The 9,466-nt window shown below is 49.5% G+C and overlaps 1 non-coding gene across 1 annotated transcript; it reads left to right on the forward strand.

The window, feature by feature from the left end:
* Nucleotides 1–7,995: 7,995 nt before the first annotated feature.
* On the forward strand, nt 7,996–8,068 carry TRNAF-GAA. Its single transcript has one exon. It is a non-coding gene; the product is annotated as a tRNA-Phe (tRNA).
* Nucleotides 8,069–9,466: the final 1,398 nt, after the last annotated feature.

Raw genomic sequence — 9,466 nt, forward strand, 5'->3', positions numbered from 1 at the left:
CGCTCTGACACCGCAGAGCGTTTACCCTGTGTCCTCTTACCCGCTCTGACACCGCAGAGCATTTACCCTGTGTCCCCTTACCCGCTCTGACACCGCAGAGCCTTGCCTGTGTCCCTGTTCCCTGTTCCTGTTCCCTCCTGTTTGACTCAGTTTATATAGTAATATGCACAGCTACACCTTTGCTTAACCAATCATTGTACTGAAATGTAACTAATCAGTCCTAACACATTGAAACATAATTATCTAACCAATTGTATCCCACTATCCTCATTAACTTACATCTAGCAAAATTAATTATACAGCAGATAGAAACAATTAGAGAATCAGACTGATTAACAATGTAAAAGTGGTGGCCATAAAGATAGAACAATACAGAAATGAGGGTTTCACAACCACAAGCATTGAGAAGTGATTTCTTGCCAGACAGGCTGCTGTCAAACTAAGTTTTCTTTAACCATCTTAAGATCTGTTTCTTTATCTGGTGGTGATGGGCACTATCAGGACAGGATCATCTTCCTAACAGCCCAATAGCACCTTATTTCAGTGTGACTGGTTTGGGATGTGAGGATGTGACCCTTCGCTTCCCAGCTTATGGCTGCCCCTGCTGCTTAGCCAAAGGCCTTAGCCTAAGAACAAGGCCTCAGACGGTCACAGTAAGAGAAGGCCCTTACAAATACAGACAGTGATTTTGATTCTTTGTTTTCATACTCCTTTAAGTAGCTAAGTGATAAAAATACCCCTAAGTTCTTAAACTATAGGCTTTACAGGCAGGCCTGAATATCTCTATTCTAACAGTGGGTTCTGTCCCTTCCCCATTCTGTGTCTGTCTTGTCTATTCAGATTGTAAATTCTTCAGGCATGGACCAGCTACTGTTCTCTGTTTGTACTGTGCCTAGCACAATGGGGACCCACTGTTAGTTGGTCCTTAGGCACTAAGGTAATGCATATGATTTATAATCATAATAACTCTCCTGCCACTTTGAGCCAAGGAAGCTGGCCTTGGGATGTTACTGCTTAAAAATGAGCCGGGGGTAAAACCATGGACTATTCTTTGTGCCAAGTATCCCACAAATTACACTGACCTCCCTCATTTTCTTTACCTGCAGTAGGGTTTCCAAATTCCAAACCTGATGTGATCTCGCAGCTGGAACGAGGGGAAGAGCTGTGGGTCCCAGACGTCCAGGGCTCTGAGAAAGAAGTGCTTCCAAGAGCTGCCTGCACAGGTGAGGACTTGGTTAAACCAACTCAAAAACTGTGTGGGAATGCAGGAAACATTCGGGATGCCCTACAAAGATCCTGTGAGCTCTCCAAGTTCAGGATTGTTCCTGCAGATGTGGAATCATTATGGCAGATGTCACTCATGGCTTCCCTCCTATTCTGACTGACAACTGGCAGCAGGTTGCTCCCTGATCTCACTTTCCCCTGAGTGTTCTCATGAGATGCAGACCAAAACTGATCCCTTCCTCTCTCCTCTGGGGAAAATCAGCTCCTGATAGGTTTGATCTCTCCCACACATATTTTGGATTGTTCATCCCTTTTCCATTCCTCTCTCTGAAATTTTCTTTCTTTCTGGCGCAGGTAGTGACCTATGCCTGGATTCTCTGTGTCTCCCATCAGGTGATGGGATGGTGAGTCAGAATGAGGAGGAGACACTCCAGCAGGAAGATGCTGAGCAAAGAGAACCACGTGGAACTTTATCAGGAAGACTCAAAGGGAATGTTTCCAGGAGTTGTGCACTCCCAGAAAAACCAAAAGCCTGTGAGACTCAGCAGAGGCCAGAGGAAAACTTTAGTAGCCACTCAGACCTTATAACAAGTGACAGAATTAACTTGAAGAGACACGCCACATGTGCCATGAGTGCGGGAAAAGCTTCAATCAGCGCTCACACCTTATCAGACATCAGAGAATCCACACAAGGGAGACGTCTACACATGCTCTGAGTGCGGGAAAAGCTTCAATCAGAGCTCAAACCTTACCAGACATCAGAGAATCCACACAGGGGAGACGCCCTACACGTGCGCTGAGTGCGGGAAAAGCTTCAATCGGCGCTCAAACTTTATTAGACATCAGAGAATCCACACGAGGGAGACGCCCTACACGTGCTCTGAGTGCGGGAAAAGCTTCAATCAGAGCTCACACCTTACCAGACATCGGAGAATCCACACAGGGGAGACGCCCTACACATGCTCTGAGTGCGGGAAAAGCTTCAATCAGAGCTCTGTCCTGAGTACACACAGGAGAATCCACACAGCGGAGAAGCCCTACACGTGCTCTGAGTGCAGGAAAAGCTTCAGTCAGAACTCGGACCTTATCAGACATGAGAGAATCCACACAGGGGAGACGCCCTACACGTGCTCGGAGTGCGGGAAAAGCTTCAATCGGCGCTCAAACTTTATTAGACATCAGAAAATCCACACAAGGGAGATGCCCTACACATGCTCTGAGTGTGGGAAAAGCTTCAATCAGAGCTCTGTCCTGAGCACACACAGGAGAATCCACACAGGGGAGACGCCCTACACGTGCTCTGAGTGCAGAAAAAGCTTCAATCAGAACTCAGACCTTATCAGACATCAGAAAATCCACATGAGAGAGAACTGTAATAAATCCCTTGACTAGGGCTGGGCAAAATTTTAAAAAAAAAATCACATTTCCTAATTCCCACATAGTGATTTTTGCACCATCTTCACCGTGGTCTCTCAGCTCCACCAGATGAGTTACCTGCTTCTGCCTTTGCAGCTCACCCTTCTTTGGGGTCAGTGTGATCTTTTCTATCAACTCCTTTCCTTTTGAGCTAGGAATGTTCATCAGCTCCTGGAGATTTGATCCCAACAAGGTACAGTGAGGCAAAAAGTATCTGTGCCTTACATCCACTAGGGCTGTACATGGCGTCGTCTGCCTGCTAGTGATCTTGATGTAAAAGACAATTATAGTTGTAGAACAGATGCCCAGGTGCAGGGGTTGGCATTAGCTTTCCCTTCAACTGACCTAAACTCCATCACTTTTCCTAGTCTAAACAAACCCTGAGCATTACTGTTATACTGTTCCCCCATTTCAAAGCCATTGTTAGTCATCGAGTTCCCCTTTTGGAAATAAATTGTTTCATTCCCAGTTGCTCTGATGCTGTTTCAAGTTGTGCTGGAGAGCAGATATTTTTGCTACCATTTTTCTCACTTAAAATATATTGAACTATAACAAAGAGCAGGAACAGGGCAGGGATAGGAAAATTGTCATTTCACCCGCTGTAAAAACGGTAAATCAGAGGGATTCCCAACGAGAGGCGTACAGCTTTCTGCCCTGGGCTACAGTGCCATGGTACCAGTGTAGGCACCCTAGTCGATTACAGTGCTGTGATTGGCCTCCGGGAGGTGTCCCACAATCCCTGTTCTCGCCTCTCTGGTCTTTGGTTTGAACTCTACTGCACTCCCTCAGGTGACCAACTATGAACCCCACCCCTTAAATTCCTTGGGAATTTTGAAAGTCCCAGTTCAACAGAGACTAATTATGGTTATAGACCCATCCTGAAATTAGAGCAGGATATTGTAAAGCTTTATCTCATAGTACAGTAACACAATTCAAACCTGTCGGCACAGAGGAGAAAGCACTCCTTCAGTTCACATTTATTGCTACTGATCTCACTGACAAACTTCCTTTTCTCAGTACTGCTCCAGGTGTTTTCCCTCTGTTCCCTCCCAACTGTGGTTACGGGACTGCAGCAGCTCCCCAGGGCCAGCTTTGCTCTTTCACTTACATCCTTCACTTGTTTGGATAGAGCTGTGTCTGCCCCCAGTTTAATTCACATCTGAGAGCTCAGGTACCAGCAGATCGTTACAAAGGCTAAATTCCCATCACCACCAGTGGGAGGTTATCCTGGGCTGCCAGGGCTGCAGGATTTAGTCCATGGTCAGTCAAGGTGCTACAGCAGCTGCACTCTTACATTGTGAGTCCTGCAGCTTAATACCAAACTGCTCTGCCATAGTCTGCAGGGGGCCTGACTTGCTGAGAATCTGGCAGAAGAGAGACCCTGGAGTAGAGAAGGAAAATGTCCTCAGCAGTCACAGCTGGCAGGAGCAGGAAACGTTCAGTTTGTTTTTAAACTCCTCTCCCTGCTCAAGCCTTTAATCATTCCTGTGGCTCTTCTCTGAACCCTCTGCAATTTACCAGGGACAACAACCAACCAACCAAACCAGGCTGTTCTGCGCAATGTAACCGTCTATTGCCTTTCAAGGCTGACTATAAATCAGCTCGTTCTATTCACCCAAGAGTTCCACTTTAAGGGCTTTTTGTTTTCTAATTCCAATCAAACCCTGTGCAACAGCATCACTGTTAACTCACCACTTGGTCACTTCACATTCACAGGGTCACAAAGTGGGCAGGTCTAAGTCTTTCCTCCCACACCAACATGAAAAAAATCAGTGACAGAAAATGCCGTAAAGCGCCTCTGCTGCCTTGCACAACAGCCTGGGGAAATACACGAGGAGAAGTGCTTTCCTCTCTCCTCCTGACACCGGGTAACATTTCTGTCTGTCCTCGAGATCCTGCCACAGGGACAGGCTTGAGGATGCAAATGACATGTTAAGGCTTCATTGGTTTGAACGTTCCTTTACTCCTTCAATAGTGATAAGGGTGCATGAGCGTGAAATAATCCAGCTCTGACTTTCACACTGGAGGCAATTTTCAGGCTCACAATAAAAAAACACAAATTTCTTTCTAACCTGAGCAAGTTGAATCCAGTCGTTGCGAGATGATAAATCCAGAGCCCCAGGCTGACTTTCTGTCATCACATGTTTTTAGAGTAGATCACATTCACTGGGTGGGGCTCCTGCTGGGAAGTGTCTGTCCAGTGGCAGCACCCAGTGCACATTCCCCACTTACCAACTCATCTTCAGTATATCGGCCACTGAACCTAGCGAGGGGGGAGGGTCCCCGTGGTCGGGCTCCAGCCCCTGGATCCCGAGCCTGGCAAGCCCGAGTCAGCCGGCCTGGGCCAGCTGTGGGGTTTAATTGTGCTGCAGATATACATGGGTGTCACAATCCCAGCTTTCTCCTCAGGGAATCAAGCCCTCGCCCCCCCCGTGACAGGCAGGGAGAGTCACCACTGTACTCGTGAGGTCGGAACTGACACTGCCCCTGCACAGGGACCCAGGGGAGCGGCTCCTTGGCCATCTGTGGCTGGCAGGAGACCCAGCGAGGCAGGAGCTGCTCTGGGTTCTCGGCAGGGGAGAGTAACTGGGAGAAGGGGGGAGTTTGTCTCTGATTTACAGGGAGCTTTGCCAGAGTGGAGCCTGTAGGTCACATGCTGGGGGGCTGTGACGGGCACACAGGCTCCGTGCTCTGGAACAGCTCTGAGTCAAACCCAGGCAGGAGCCTCCTCAGTGTGACACCCCCAGGGGACGCTCTCACTGGGGGAAGCCTCCTTGGCTTCAGCACTTCCTGGGACTGACCTTGGACCTTTCAGCCCCCCTGTTCCACACCAGGAGCTTCCTGCAGTGAGTCCACCTGAATTGGACACCTCGGAAAGCCTCACCCCCCCCCGAAGGGGAGTCCTGCACCCCCAACTTCCACAGTCCCCAGTGACTCTCAGCCAGCGCTGTACAACAGAAGGTTTGTTAGGGGTCTGGAATCCAGCCTGGGAAAGTTCTGTGTTCGCACAGGAAGCAGGAAGATTCAGCAACATCCATCTTGGGGAGACCCCGAACTCAGAGCCTGGGCTCTCCCCTCGAGTCCCAACCCAGCAGACTCCTTGCTCCCAACAGCCCGACTCAGCCAGGCCCTTTGCCCCTCGTCTGTCCTTTGTTCTGTTTCCCTGGCAACCTGCTCACCTGGCCTCCAGCTCGTTCTTTGTTCTCCGACTCCTCCCAGCCAGCTGGCCTCTTGCAGCAGGTGCGCCCCGGCCATCGGTTGCTAGGAGACAGAATTTGTGGCCTTTGTCTGGGCCCAGGCAGCTCAACAGCAGCCACACCTGCCCTTTGGGGGTCTCTGCCAAGATTTAACCCCCTTGTCCCACCACTGAGATCAGTGGTCCCAAAGCACTTCAGGGTCATACCCCCCACCCCTGTCCATGCTCCCCCCGAGTCGTGGCTGGGAGTGGGGCCGCAGCTAAGGGGGAAGGGACACAGACAGGGGTAAGGGGGCTGAGGCAGGGGCCAGAGCTGGAGCCAAGAGTGGAGCTGGGTGGCTCCCCCTCTGCACCCTCATAGGGGCTGGCCCGGGCCCAGTTGCATCCCCCTGAATGTTACTCCATCCCCCTGGCAGGGTGCACCCCACATTTTGGACCTTTAACCTAGATAATCGTGCAACAAATGGGGAAACTGAGGTACACACAAGATGCAAACAAAACATCCAGAAAATTCCCACTTTGTCACAGGGGTGTCTGTGGGGTCTGAGCTGGGCAGCAGCACAGGAAAGTGGGGAGGTTAAACTGCAAAACATCCCCCTGTGTTCCCGCAAAAGCCTCTCGTTTATCCCCTAACCCCCTCCCCATGAAAATCTCCACCCCTGCCCTGGCCCACAGAGACCCCCCTCACTCCAATGCAGATTTCTAACGTTTCTTACTTGTCCTTGGCCTTCCACAAACATTGTTCCCATCAAAATGGTCCAGGGCTTTTACAATGAGAATGAGAAAACAAACTAAATCAAACCCAAAGAAACCGCTATCGACCTCCCCACCACACACAGTTTGGGTCAGAATTTTTCTATTGAAATGTTGAGGCAATAAAACTCTCACTGCTCTTGTCCAGAAACAAACCTAAGCCCCCCATGCAGTACCTGAGGCATCTATGTCTGACCCACCAAGGCTTCAGCTCCTTTGGGGAGATTTCCAGCTGCCCAGTCCTGCTGCTATTCCAGGGGAGCAATTCCAGACTCCTGTCAGCATTTATCTCAGCCCCGTTCTGGGCATCACAGGTTTCTCCGGGAAAGGGCAGCGAGTGGTTCTAGGGGCCAGTGATCCTCCTCCAAATCGAGCTAGAACCTGGGACTCCTTCCCCTTCCCCAGGCTGTGGGCGGGGAGGCATTTCACAGAGCTCTCGGAGCTATAGCCCGTGGCTAAGGAGAGAGAAAAAGCCTCCTATCCCCCTCTGCTCTGGGGGCTGGGTTTCCTCCTGAAGCCTCTGCCCCCCACCTAGTGCCTATGGCTCATCCCTGACCCTTGCTGCTGCTCCTTGCTATAGACTGTGAAAGGAGCGGAGGCAGTGCAGGAGCCTTCTGGGGATGCAGATCTGAGGCTTTGGGAGAGACACATTGTCTGAGACATCAGAGCGCTGCAAACCCTGCAGCCACCCCCTCAATCCGGGGCCTGTTCCAGCCCTGAGTCTGGGCTGCTGCGATCCCTCCCCCAGAGCAGGGCGCCCACAGATTACAGCCTGGATATAGGCGTGCGAGACTAACTCCTGCTTTCCCTGACGGGGCCTCCCCTAGACCAAGTAGCGTCCCAGGCAAGACGTGTCTTCGGAACCCCCCAGCCCTGCTCCATATGTTAAACCATTGCATACCTTATTTTTATTGCATTTGTAGCTCATTTCATTATTTTGATGCACAATCTGGAGGCATGATTTTCTCTATCATATAAGACAATAAATGTTCATGCTAGGATGTGTAAATCTGTATTTATTCATGCCGTATATAAGCAAATGAAAAAATCATTTCTTCTAAGCATATAGAAACTTTTAATTTTGACAGTAACTGAAATGTACTAACATCTAGCAATGGAGCCCTCACCAGCACAGGGTGGGCTGGTATTAAATAGTGGTACAGTCGGAGACAGACAGCGTTAGGATGTTAACCCCAGGCCCTTTGTTCAAAGGTCGCTTCTCTTGCCTTTCCCCCATGAACTGAAGCACAGCATTTGAGAGATCCAGAGACTAGTTGATGACGTTTCCAAGGGCTAAAATAGCAAGCAATGTCCATCTTGCATTGGCCAGTGTTGACTAGAGAGATGGTTTATGGAGAATAAACTTCAAGGTGAGAAGCAGCAGCCCAAAAAGGGGCCCTGCAAGTGCTGAAGTAGCTCAGTTGGGAGAGCGTTAGACTGAAGATCTAAAGGTCCCTGGTTCAATCTCAGGCTTCAGCAGACTGTTTCATCCCTCTTCATGCAGCAGTGGGCTCTTTCCTGGAAGCACAGCACTGCCTCTACTCAATGCAAGACCCTCATTTTGGGCTTCACTGCAGGAAAAGGCAGCATTGGCTTCTGCACCCAGTTGGCTCACCTGACCTTTCTTTCTTCTCTTGCTGCTTCTCAGCAAGGGGAAGAAAAAGAAGCTCCCCTTCAAGCTAGAGTCACAAAGGTGATGTAAGGACGACTTCCTGATCCCTGGCTCCAGTCCTCTGCTCTTCCAGCTGACCCATCAAGGAGCTGCTGCCAGTTTCTCCAGGTTCGCCCATCAGTGTGTGCCAGGGTGAGCACCACCAAAGTGCAGGGAATTTGAGGGCAGGGCAGGGCAGTGCACTGTAATGGAGTTTCTGTAGTGTAGTGGTTCTCACATTTCCCTAACCTGCATCAAGCCAGCTAGGCAGAACTGACACCAACTTGTCTGGGGTATCCCCAGAAGCAGAGCACAAGTTTGAAATACAGGCAGCATAGAACCAATATTCATAATGTTAACTACAAAAATGATACACATCTAGAGAGAGCATCATTATCAGCCAATCAGAACCTCTCCATAGACCCCTTACACAACAACCTTTATACAATATTGTCTGCAAATAAAGAACAGTGGTCGCAACAGTGATCTATACAGTTACAGATTATGTCAGTAAAGTCACAGGAGGTGACACGGCATCAGTGAGACTGATATTGGAATAGCCTCCAGTTTTGGTGTCCTCATTTGAAAAAGATGTTGTGAAATTGGAGCTGGGGCAGCAAAGAGCCACCAAATGTTCTGAGGGCTGGAGAAAAATGCCTTCTAGTGAGCTATTGAAAGAGCTCAACCTGTTTAGCTGATCAAAAGAAGATTGAAAGGTGACTTCATTGAAGTGTTGAAGTGCCTTAATGGAGAGAAAGGATTGGGTATTAAAGGGCTCTTGAATCGAGCAGAGAAAGGCCTAACAAGACCCAGTGGCTCGAAGGTGAAAAGAGACAAATTCATATTACAATTAAGGCACAAATATTCAACAGTGAGGATGAGTCACCACAGGAACAAGCTACCAAGGAAAGTGGTGGATTCTCCATCTCTTGATGTCAGTCAATGAAGACTAGATGCCTTTCTGGGATGTGTTTGCTCCAAAAGTAGCTCTTGTGTCCTACAGGAGGCCTGTGATATGCAGGGGGTCAGATTAGATGCTCTAATGGTCTCTTCTGGCCATAAAGTTGAGTAATTTCTGAAAAACTGAGTGTAGCATTGGGAGCAGCGCCTGATGTTTCCCTGTCTAGCCGGCTTGCTGCCTAGCACGAACGCTCCTTGAGTGGGGTGATCCCCAGGGAGCAGCTCAAACCTGCAAAGTGCCTGGCCAGGGGCAGGACATTAGCCCA

Source organism: Mauremys reevesii, linkage group 14 (assembly GCF_016161935.1).
Source record: "Mauremys reevesii isolate NIE-2019 linkage group 14, ASM1616193v1, whole genome shotgun sequence".
NCBI classification, from domain to species: domain Eukaryota; kingdom Metazoa; phylum Chordata; order Testudines; family Geoemydidae; genus Mauremys; species Mauremys reevesii.